We start from the raw sequence: 12,840 nt of genomic DNA, 5'->3' as shown, positions 1-12,840 counted from the left end.
GAACTTACAACTATTTTGGGGAAGAATTGTATAAGATTCTCTTGAAAGCCGTATGGGACCTGTACTTATCCATTTAGAGACGACTGGAAACTGTTTTGAATGTCAATGGTTTTCCTGCGCCATATGAAGCATGATAACGCGTAGAGTTTTTGATGTTTCCATATTTTTGCTCACCTCCTATACAGAGTGGTCCATTGATAGTGGCCGGCCGGAGTGGCCGTGCGGTCTAGGCGCTACAGTCTGGAGCCGCGTGACCGCTACGGTCGCAGGTTCGAATCCTGCCTCGGGCATGGATGTGTGTGATGTCCTTAGGGTAGTTAGGTTTAAGTAGTTCTAAGTTCTAGGGGACTGATGACCACAGCAGTTAAGTCCCATAGTGCTCAGAGCCATTTGAACCATTAATAGTGACCGGGCCAAATATCTCACGAAATAAGCATCAAACGAAAAAGCTACGAAGAACGAATCTCATCTAGCTTGAAGGGGGAAACCAGATGGCGCTATGGTTGGCCCGCTAGATGGCGCTGCCATAGGTCAAACGGATACCAACAGCGGTTTTTTTTTTTTTTTTAATATGTTCAAATGGCTCTGAGCACTATGGGACTTAACTTCGAAGGTCATCAGTCCCCTAGAACGTAGAACTACTTAAACCTAACTAACCTAAGGACATCATACACATCTATGCCCGAGGCAGGATTCGAACCTGCGACCGTAGCGGTCGCGCGGTTCCAGACTGTTGCGGCTAGAGCCGCTCGGCCACCCTGGACGGCTTTTAAATAGGAACTCCCATTTTTATTACATATTCGTGTAGTACGTAAAGAAATATGAATGTTTTAGTTGGACCACTTTTTTCGCTTTGTGATAGATGGCGCTGTAATAGTCACAAACGTATAAGTACGTGGTATCACGTAACATTCCGCCAGTGCGGACGGTATTTGCTTCGTGATACATTACCCGTGTTAAAATGGACCGTTTACCAATTGCGGAAAAGGTCTATATCGTGTTGATGTATGGCTATTGTGATAAAAAGGGCCAACGGGCGTGTGCTATGTTTGCTTCTCGGTATTCTGGACGGCACCATCCAAGTGTGCGGACCGATCGCCGGGTAGTTATGTTATTTAAGGAACAGGAAGTGTTCAGCCGCATGTGAAACGTCAACCACGACCTGCAACAAATGATGATGGCCAAGTATGTGCTTTAGCTGCTTTCGCGGCTAATCTGCACATCAGTAGCAGACAAATTGCGTGAGAACCGGGAATCTCAAAAACGTCGGTGTTGAAAATGCTACATCAACATCGATTGCACACGTACCATATTTCTATGCACAAGGAATTGCATGGCGACGACTTTGAACGTCGTGTACAGTTCTGCCACTGGGCACAAGAGAAATTACGGGACGATGACAGATTTTTTGCACGCGTTCTATTTAACGACGAAGCGTCATTCACCAACAGCGGTAACGTAAACCGGCATAATATGCGCTATTGGGCAACGGAAAATCCACGATGGCTGCGACAAGTGGAACATCAGCGACCTTGGTGGGTTAATGTACGGTGCGGCATTATGGGAGGAAGGATAACTGGCCCCCATTTTATCGATGGCAATCTAAATGGTGCAATGTATGCAGTTGATATCCGTTTGACCTATGGCAGCGCCATCTAGCGGGGCAACCATAGCGCCATCTGGTTTCCCCGTTCAAGCTAGACAAGTTTCGTTCTCTGTAGTTTTTTCGTTTGACGCTTATTTCGTGAGATATTTGGCCCGGTCACGATCAATGGACCACCCTGTATATGACTCCTAAGTTGGAGCTGTTGTATCAGCACAGACTGAAAGGAACCTAATTGGCCTACAATCAGGACCACTGGCCTTGCTTTTATTAAGTGATGTAAGCTATTCACTACAACGTGGTTATGTACTTCTAAGTTATTATGTGGGCAGCTGTTCTTCTGAAATATTTACTTCGTCTTCATTGGTGAAGGAATTTCGCAACCCTGTGTGCAGTAACTGCGCTTAAGTGGCACTGTCTTCGCTAACATTATCATTGCTATCGTGCAGTGAAGATATATGACCAGAATCTTTTTATATTTTCTTCCATATTTCGAGACAATGTTTCATTGTAGAAACTAATAAAAGCATCCGTATTGAAGTTTATGCTAAATTCGAGCTTCAGTAAAACATCGCCAGTCTTGGAGATTTTGTGCTCTTTTAAATTCAGGATTCTGTTTCTGTTGCTACTGCAATTGTGTTATGACCTGTTTTGTGTACCATGGGTAATCAGTACCACCTCTTATTAATTTTTTGGGTATATGTGTGTCAATTGCTGTCGATATTAGTTATCTGAATGTAAGGCAACTACAGAGGTAGTTTGGAAGGAGTGGAGACTCTTACAGTATTCAGTCTCGCTACAACGATCTTGTGGTCACTAATCCCTGCAGCCATCATGATGCTCCGTTTGTGCTGAGGATTATTTGTTGCTAAGAGGTCAAATAGGTTTTCGCAACCATTTACACTTCGAGTAGGCTCCTGAAATAATTGTTCAAAATAATTTTCGGACAAAGCACTCAGCACGATTTCGTACGATGTTGGCTGTCAAATTGCAGGATTGTTTGTGCTACGTTTCACCCTCAGTTAAAAAAAAGTATCAGGTGTTCAGTTATAGATTAAGATCAGGTAATTTAGCGGGCCAGTCAAGGTGTGACAGGATGCATGAATGTTCGTCAAACCAGGAGCGTTTGCATGCAGCCTTGCGAGCATGACTGTTGTCATGTTGGAAGACAGAAGTGTTTACAGCATATTCATCCTAAAAGTGTTGAACAAAGGGCAACGCTCGGTCACTAAGAAAGTAGAAATAAACATCCAGGTTCATGGCAACCTGAATAAGAGGTCTCAAGTCACAAAACGAATACAAATCCCAAAACATGACAGAAGAACCTCCAGCCGGCACTACACCGTCCACACACTGCGAGTCAAATACCTCACTGGAACATCGGTGCACTCGACACTTTTCATCATTTGAAAAGTTGTAAAATCGCGAGTCGTCGGGCCGCACTACATGGCTTTGGTGAGCTACAGTACAGTTTCTGTGTTGTTTGTCCCCTGAAGAGGCGCAGCTTTACATGCCTCTGTGAGCAATGGCCTTCTCTGATGTTCGCCACTCAAAACGGCCATTATTTGCAGTTCACTTCGGAATTTCGCTCAGAAGCTGATTCAGATTGACCTGCATTCACTGATCACACAGTACTATGGAAAGTACAGGAATTTTGGAAAAACCCAAGGCGACAATATGGTATTTCCAATTTTTTTTCTTTATTGTGATTTCATTCCCCCTGCCCCATATGGGAAGGGGAGAGCTGGCAGTGGCACAATCCACCACTCTTCAGTGGAGTGACGTTGCAGTTAAATAAAAAGGGGAAGCTATACATAAAAAATAAAAATGGGGACATAAAAACATAATAAGTGGAGACATTGGGGGTTAAAATAAACACTGACATGGGGACGTTCATTGTTGGACAGTTAAAAAAAATGTTGACATAAAGTTAAAAGAACACAGCTGGTGGGTCATGGAGCACATAATACACTGGAGTCACAAGCACAGGTCAAAAGTTGGCCACAGTATAAAAACACACACAGTGGGAGACACTTAAAAAACCACTGTAAGGGTTGGAGCACTCGTGAATAAAAAAAACTGCTGGAAGGGACCTGCCAAGGGAGAGGAGGCTGGACAGGAGGGAAAAAGAGGGGAGAGGAAGGGGGAGTGGGGCTGGAGGGGATGGGAGGAAAAAAAAGGGGGACTGGAGGGTGCACCATGAGGCAGGAGATGGGTGGGGCAGGAGATGGAGAGGGAAGGCAAGTCAAGAGGGAGTGCAGAGACACAGAAGGGAGGCACAGGAAAGGGAGGAGGGTGTAGGAGGGAGGAAAACTGCTTAGGGGAAGGGAAAAGGAGTGGAAAGGGAGCCCTGAGGAACAGGAGGGGGGAAGGTGGGGTATAACTGGTAGGAGGGGTAGATATCAGGATGAAGCTCATCATCCAGGAAGGGTAGGTGCTGGAAGTTGCATTGAGAAAGGAGGTGGAGATGGAGAGAGGGCAGGACACAACGGTAAACGCGTTTCCATGGGCTGGGGGTAGAGAGGATAGAAGACACCAGTGGGTGGGGGGGATCGAGTTGGCGGACGATGTACAGGGTGCGTTGTGGTTGAGGAAACGAAGAAGATGTGGGAAGGGGATGAGGTCGTAGAGAATCTGCATGTGGGACGGAAGGCAGATATGGAAGATGAGACAGAGTGTGTGGTGTTCTAGGATTTGGAGGGCGTTGTAGAATCTGGGAGGGGCGGGAATCCAAGTGATGCTGGCATAAAAAAGCATGAGGCGGATCAGGGATTTATAGGTGTGAGGTACTTGCAAATTTCCAGTCACTCTTGGGTTTCGCTCAGTTGCTACCCAATTCAAATAATGAGGCGGAAACTTTTCTTCATCTACATTTATACTCCGCAAGCCACCCAACGGTGTGTGGCGGAGGGCACTTAACGTACCACTGTCATTACCTCCCTTTTCTGTTCCAGTCGCGTATGGTTCGCGGGAAGAACGACTGCCGGAAAGCCTCCGTGCGCGCTCGAATCTCTCTAATTTTACACTCGTGATCTCCTCGGGAGGTATAAGTAGGGGGAAGCAATATATTTGATACCTCATTCAGAAATGCACCATCTCGAAACCTGGACAGCAAGCTACACCGCGATGCAGAGCGCCTCTCTTGCAGAGTCTGCCACTTGAGTTTGTTAAACATCTCCGTAACGCTATCACACTTACCAAATAACTCTGTGACGCAACGCGCCGCTCTTTGGATCTTCTCTATCTCCTCTGTCAACCCGACCTGGTACGGATCCCACACTGATGAGCAATACTCAAGTATAAGTCTAACGAGTGTTTTGTAAGCCACTTCCTTCGTTAATGGACTACATTTCTTAAGGATTCTCCCAATGAATCTCGACCTAGCACCCGCCTTACCAACAAAAATGGATCTGAGCACTATGGGACTTAACATCTATCGTCATCAGTCCCCTAGAACGTAGAACTACTTAAACCTAACTAACCTAAGGACATCACACAACACCCAGTCATCACGAGGCAGAGAAAATCCCTGACCCCGCCGGGAATCGAACCCGAGAACCCGGACGCGGAAAGCGAGAACGCTACCGCACGACCACGAGCTGCGGACCGTTACCAACAATTAATTGTATATGATCATTCCACTTCAAATCGTTCCGTACGCATACTCCCAGATATTTTACAGAAGTAACTGCTACCAGTGTTTGTTCTGCTATCATATAATCGTACAATAAAGGATCCTTCTTTCTATGTATTCGCAATACATTACATTTGTCTATGTTAAGGGTCAGTTGCCACTCCCTGCACCAAGTGCCTATCCGCTGCAGATCTTTCTGCATTTCGCTGCAATTTTCTACTGCTGCGACTTCTCTGTATACTACAGCATCATCCGCGAAAAGCTGCATGGAACTTCCGACACTATCTACTAGGTCATTTATATACATTGTGAAAAGCAATGGTTCCGTTAAATACTCCCCTGTGGCACACCAGGGGTTACTTTGTCTGTAGACGTCTCTCCATTGAGAACAACATGCTGTATTCTGTTTGCTAAAAACTCTTCAATCCAGCCACACAGCTGGTCTGATATTCCGTAGGCTCTTAACTTTGTTTATCAGGCGACAGTGCGGAACTGCATCGAACGCCTTCCGGAAGTCAAGGAAAATGGCATCTACCTGGGAACCTGTATCTAATATTTTCTGGGTCTCATGAACAAATAAAGCGAGTTGGGTCTCACACGATCGCTGTTTCCGGAATCCATGTTGATTCCTACAGAGTAGATTCTGGGTTTCCAGAAATGACATGATACGCGAGCAAAAACCATGTTCTAAAATTCTGCAACAGATCGATGTCAGAGATATAGGCCTGCTGCAGTACTTCCGTTGCCATCAACTTGCTCTTTACAAGGTGCGCATTGGTTCCTTCTTTACCTGGGTACTGGAAGTTGTCGTAATACTGACGACAACGTCATTGCACTGCTACACAACGCAAGTATCCAATTACACGGTCCATTCCCATTAATGTGCTTCTGTCTATGTTCGACGTCAACATGCAAAACCACTCACAGACAACATGTGACAGCACTAGCATTGAAAGGCATTTAAAGCGTAACAGGGCGACGTGGTAAACAGTGCAGTGGTTGTCGTAATATGGAGACAGAACAATTTATGTGATGTCAAAAACGGCATAAGTGTTAGGTTTCGAGCCAAGGGAGGAAGCATTTCTGAAACGGCCAAGTTTTTAAACTGTTCGTGTCCACCGTTCGTGTCCGTGGCATGGCAAAATGGCCGTATCAAAAAATGCTACCGAGCACGGACCATAGATGACAGGAGTGAACAATAGCTGCGAAGGTGTGTACGGGCGAATAGAAGTTCAACTTTCGAGCAACTAAGCACCACGATGAACCAAGGGGCTACCAACAGTGTCTCCTCAACGACCGTTCAGAGAAAATTACTGAGTATGGGTGTGCACAGCAGGCGTTTGATAAATGCAGCCGTGCTGACTGCTGTTCATTGGCAACGAAGGCTGGAATTTGCACTCTATAACCGCAACTGGACATCCACTGAGTAGCGAAAGGTGGCCTTTTCAGAGGAATCGCGTTTTATGCTCCATCAAACACTCTGTAACAATCGTTGGAATGGACCAGGGCTGCACCGGGTAGCGGAAGCTACTTTAAGTTATATATGTAGTGTGTAAGCCTAGGGATTGATGGCCTCAGCAGTTTGGTCCCATAGGAACTTACCACAAATTTCCAAAAAAGGGACCAGGTCGGGAGAAGGAATGTTTTCGTGGCATTCCATGAGTGATTTCGTCACTCTGTTAGGCACAATGGATTAACGCGAGTATACATCTATCCTTGGGGACCATATCCACCCTCACATCCCACATACAATTTGTTTTTCCTCGGCACGATGGCATCCACCAGCAGGACACTTCAATGTGTCTCACAGCTCGCAGCGTTCGTGCATGGTTCGAAGAGCACCAGGATGAGTGTACTATATTCCCCTGGGCATCAAACTCCCCGGATTAAACCCCAATCGAGAATCTGTGGGACCGTCTCGATTCGGGTGTTCGAGGCATGGAACCTCAACCGAGAAATCTACCTCAGCTGGCCACAGCACTGGAGTTGCCATGACCTTGTTGCTACCTTCCAGAGCGTCACGAACTCTTTCTGCATGTCTCGCAGCAGTCCGTGCTGCAAAACGTGGTTTTTCAGGTTTCTGACAAGTGGTCAGTTTAATGTGACCGGACAGTGTATGACCGGAACAAACGACTGTGGGAAGACGCAGCTCATGTACAACAGTGTTACTAGGTGCAGCCCATGAATCTTTCCTACACTGATGACGAGAAAGTTGCATAACTATTACACTACCAAACATTCCCTAGGATATAAGGGGCAGTCAAATGAAAACGAGCCAGATGGAGAAATAGTTAGTAACATGTTTATTATTTCAAAAGTAATCGCCATAACTCTTAATACATTTATCCCACTGCGAGACAAGACAGTCAGTGTCTTCATAGAGAAATGTTTTCTATTGCCTACGAAACCACGATTGTATCCAGGCGTGCACCTCTTCGTCACAAGTATATTTACGGCCACGGATGCCTTTCTTCAGGGCTCCAAAAATACGGAAATCACACGAGAAGGGATCGGGACTGTATGAAGGATGTGTAAGGTCTTCGAGTAGGCTCCTAAAATAATCGTTCAAAATAATTTTCGTTGAAAAAAATCTTGGCAAAATGTAGCAGGCATTATCCTGCAACAGAATGACGTCGTCCGTCAACATTCCTGGGCGTTTGGACTTGATGATGCGCTTAAATTTTTGCAAAGTGTCCACGTACCGCTGTGCATTAATTGTGGTGCCGTGTTCCAACAAGTCTATAAGCACTGGGCCCTTGCAGTCATCATGACCTTCCCGGAGCTGGCGTGCCTGTTGTTTCGACTGTGCTGCAGAAGTTTCGCTGGGAAGCCGTTACACATCCTCCGTACAATCCCGATCTCTCCGCATACGATTTCGATAGTCTTGGAGCCCTGAAGAAGGACATTCGTTGGTGTTAATTTGTTTCACACGAAAAGGTGCACGCGCAGTCGTCTCAGAGAGGGGGGCAATAGAAGGGACTTCTCCCCCCCCCCTCCGCGCCACTACCCCCCCCCCCCCCCCCCCCCGCACAACCTTCGGAATCCAGAGTACAGAGCTTCTATTCGTTATACGTTACAGAATTCACATACACTTAGAGAAGTCATTTTCCGTGATGTCGTTTAGCTACACTACTGACCATTAAAATTGCTACACTACGAAGATGACGTGCTGCAGACGCGAAATTTAACCGACAGGAAGAAGATGCTGTGATATGCAAATGATTAGCTTTTCAGAGCATTCACACAAGGTTGGCGCCGGTGGCGACACCTACAACGTCCTGACATGAGGAAAGTTTCCAACCGATTTCTCATACACAAACAGCAGTTGACCGGCGTTACCTGGTGATACGTTGTTGTGATGCCTCGTGTAAGGAGGAGAAATGTGTACCATCACGTTTCCGACTTTGATAAAGGTCGGATTGTAGCCTATCCCGATTGCGGTTTATCGTATCGTGACATTGCTGCTCGCGTTGGCGGAGATCTAATGACTGTTAGCAGAATATGGAATCGGTGGCTTCAGGAGGGTAATACGGAAAGCCGTGCTGGATCCCAACGGCCTCGTATCACTAGCTGTGGAGGTGACAGGCATCTTATCCGCATGGCTGTAACGGATCGTGCAGCCACGTCTCGATTCCTGAGTCAACAGATGGGGACGTTTGCAAGACAACAACCATCAGCACGAACAGTTCGACGACGTTTGCAGCAGCATGGACTATTATCTCGGAGACCATGGTTGCGGTTACCCCTGACGCTGCATCACAGACAGGAGCGCCTGCGATGGTGTACTCAACGACGAACATGGGTGCACGAATGGCAAAACGTCATATTTTCGGATGAATCCAGGTTCTGTTTACAGCATCATGATGGTCGCATCCGTGTTTGGCGACATCGCGGTGAACGCACATTGGAAGAATGTATTCGTCATCGCCATACTGGCGTATCACCCGGTGTGATGGTATGGAGTGCCATTGGTTACACGTCTCGGTCACCTCTTGTTCGCATTGACGGCACTTTGAACAGTGGACGTTACATTTCAGATGTGTTACGACCCGTGGCTCTACCCCTCATTCGATCCCTGCGAAACCCTACATTTCAGCAGGATAATGCACGACCGCATGTTGCAGGTCCTGTATGGGCCTTTCTGAATACAGAAAATGTTGGACTGCTGCCCTGACCAGCACATTCTCCAGATCTCTCACCAATTGAAAGCGTCTGGCCAGTGGTGGCCGAGCGACTGGCTCGTCACAATACGCCAGTCACTACTCTTGATGAACTGTGGTATCGTGTTGATGCTGCAGGGGCAGCTGTACCTGTACACACCATCCAGGCTCTGTTTGACTCAAAGCCCAGGCGTATCAAGGTGGTTATTACGGCCAGAGGTGGTCGTTCTGAGTACTGATTTCTCAGGATCTATGCACCCAAATTGCGTAAAAATGTAATCACATGTCAGTTATAGTATAATATATTTGTCCAATGAGTACCCGTTTATCATCTGCATTTCTTCTTGGTGTAGCAATTTTAATGGCCAGTAGTGTAATTGTAGTATCATGTAACTGATCGCGGTGACACAATACGATAGCAATTACCGTCTTCTCTTTAGAAGATGTAACAACAGACACTGGATTATGGAGCACAGGCTTCAATTGTTTGTGAGTTGCTCTGAGTTTCATAACAATGAGCACGCTGCTGTACTGAGGACCAAAAGAAGGCGGGAAAAAGCTCCTTTTGTGTGTAGTACCGACTTCATTTATTGGCTTCTTTAAAGTATTGTTGTCAAGTTGGCTACGAGGCGTATCCCAGGTGTAACAGAATCCAATTCCTCGTCGCAGTCTTCTTAACGTAATCTACAATAGTTAAACGCAGCTCTTCGGGAGCTTTCACAAAACGCCACGTGCGGTACCATGTGCACGGTTCTATGTGTCAATGTCGCTTTCACAGCAGCTTTGCTGTCTTCATCACGTGAAGACGTCGAAGAGTATGTTACGCCATTTTATAGTTCTGAAATGATGAGTAGCCTGCGTGAGGAAGTTTGGTGAGTTAGTTTAGGCTATTGTATTTATTTAAGAACAAAGGAACGCTTCTGCCAGCTACAGACATTCAGACTCTACATGAAGCTAATTCCGTGGACTTCGGTAGTCTAAAGCCTGAGACAACGATAATTCACATTTTTAAGGGTTGCCATGGCCCAGAGAGAGTCAGCGACTGATGTTTTAAATAGTAAACAATTCGTCTCAAGTCGTCAGCTGAAGCCATAACTAAATAATTCGAGCTCTGGGAGAAGGGGATGAATGATGTATACCTCTAGCATGAGAAGGCAGCACAGCACGCGGCTTTATATTCTCTGGAGAGTTCTCCGGTGGTCCTTTCTCTTTTACAAAAACATCCTCTTCCGATACGTATCCTCCGATTTCCTCGATTTGGTTTCGGACGACGAAGGGTCTGTATGTGGCCACCAATATCTTAAGCGGATTTTCACGGGTTTCCTCAACTCACAATACTGGTTAGGTTCATTCTACAACTTTCTACACGTATCTGACATCGGGATGTGCTCTGAATGGCTATCAGTATTTCTATAATCGAAAGTACTCACTAGAAATTTCGTGCGTATTTGATAATTTATAGTCTGGAAAAGCTAAAAGTTTTCTGAGCCACTGCTGCTCATCCACTGCCGCTTAAAAAATGTTATAATACTGGTAACTTCTCATCTGAAGCAACACTGTAGAATGATTTTTGGTCAGATTTTCTCCGCTCAGGGACTGGGTGTTGTGTTGTCCCAATCATCATCATTTCATCCCCATCGACACGCAAGTCGCCGAAGTGACGTCAAATCGAAAGACTTGCACCAGACGTACGGTCTACCCGACGGGAGGCCCTCGTCACACGACATTTCCAATGATAGAACAAATACCTATAAATCTATCAATCACTGATATTACTGATAATCATGCAGAGAACAAATACCTATAAATCTATCAATCACTGATATTACTGATAATCATGCAGAGTTCTTTCCCCGTTATAAAAAGGCTCTATTAACTGTTCTTGCTTTGCCTGCAACTACACGCACAATTGAACGATCCTTCAGTACTCTACGAAGAGTTAACTGTGGCTGTGTTCTATAGTGAGTGAAAGCAGGTTATGTGTGTTGTGCAAGTTAAGTGTTCAGAGAAGAAAAGTGGTTGAAATACATGATTTTGCTAACTTTGTCATTAACAAATTCGGACAACAGCTTCGGTGATTGTTATTCGCTTTCAAACAGGACCAGGTGTAATATTAAATTTTGTGTAATTTCATATCAAGTGTGATTCTTAATGGTTATTCTTTTCTTCATCAACTCTTATTACGAAAACAATTAATCATTTTATTGTTTCGAACTGTAATTTGTAAACTATCATTTGATATGAAAAACTACATTTTTGAAATTTGAACGTATGTGAGAGAAGAGTTATGGATTACAGTGTATTAGCATTTTTAAAATTTGTTCTCTGCATTTTCACTTGCAAATAAGATTAGTCAAAAGCTCTCCATGACTGGCTCTTTTTCTTTCTAGCCAACAGCATTCACGTTTCTGATTTTTTTTCCTACTTGAGAATTTTCATATTCAGTATCAATTTAATATCATTTGTATATGAATAAAATATAGCTTTCCTAAGTATTTTACTGTTTTATTTCGTAACTTATTGATCATTTTGTTGCATATATATCAGATTTAACCATAAAATGATATAATTTTAGATTATCAATTTCAAAAACTTATTGTATCCATAATCATTTTAATAATACAAAAAGGTTTACTTTGAAGGTAACCATGACATCATGCTTATCTTTCAAGTGTCAAGGTAATCTACCGATACCAAATATGGAGTTGATAGCTGTCAGTTCTCTGACGTGTAACAATGAATGGCAATTTTAGAGTGCCGTCCCCCCCCCCCCCCCGCCCCCTCCTCCTGCGCAATCCTTCATCCTCTGGAAAACGGGTCCATACGTGGGTATTATCATGGGTCCGCAGGCAGCCGCAAAAATTTTTTCACGAAGAAGTAATCTCGCTTCACAGTGGGATAAATGTGTTAACAGTTACGGCGATGACTTTTGAAATACTAAACAATTTATTACTTTTTTTCATATGACGTGTTTTCGCTTGACTGCCCCTTACACATTAACACTATTGTTCACAAACACTTCACAGCACCTAAACTGTGCATTTCTAAACAGCGAATCTCCGACGAAAAATTACCATTACCGTCCCGCACAATACATTAAGTGCTGTCTCTGTTTTCTTGTTACGCCCTTAACGACGCATTCTTCATACAAAGAATAAGAAAGTGTTTTATTACCATTTCCGTCCCGCGCAATACATGAATTGCTGTCTCTGTGTTCTTGTTATACCCTACGGCAGACAGCAACATCAACATATTAAGGATGCAATAAACAGGTAAAGCGAAATATTCAGGATACATTCTTCACACAAAGAAGAAGAAAGTGTTTGATATGGATATGAGTCGGGGGCCGGCCACTGTGGCCGAGCTGTTCTAGGCGCTTCAGTCTGGAACCGCGCGACCGCTACGGTTGCAGGTTCGAATCCTGCCTCGGGCATGGATGTGTG

The sequence above is a fragment of the Schistocerca americana genome, chromosome X (genome assembly GCF_021461395.2).
Source record: "Schistocerca americana isolate TAMUIC-IGC-003095 chromosome X, iqSchAmer2.1, whole genome shotgun sequence".
NCBI classification, from domain to species: Eukaryota; Metazoa; Arthropoda; class Insecta; order Orthoptera; family Acrididae; genus Schistocerca; species Schistocerca americana.
Note: the sequence above shows the minus strand (reverse complement) of the source record.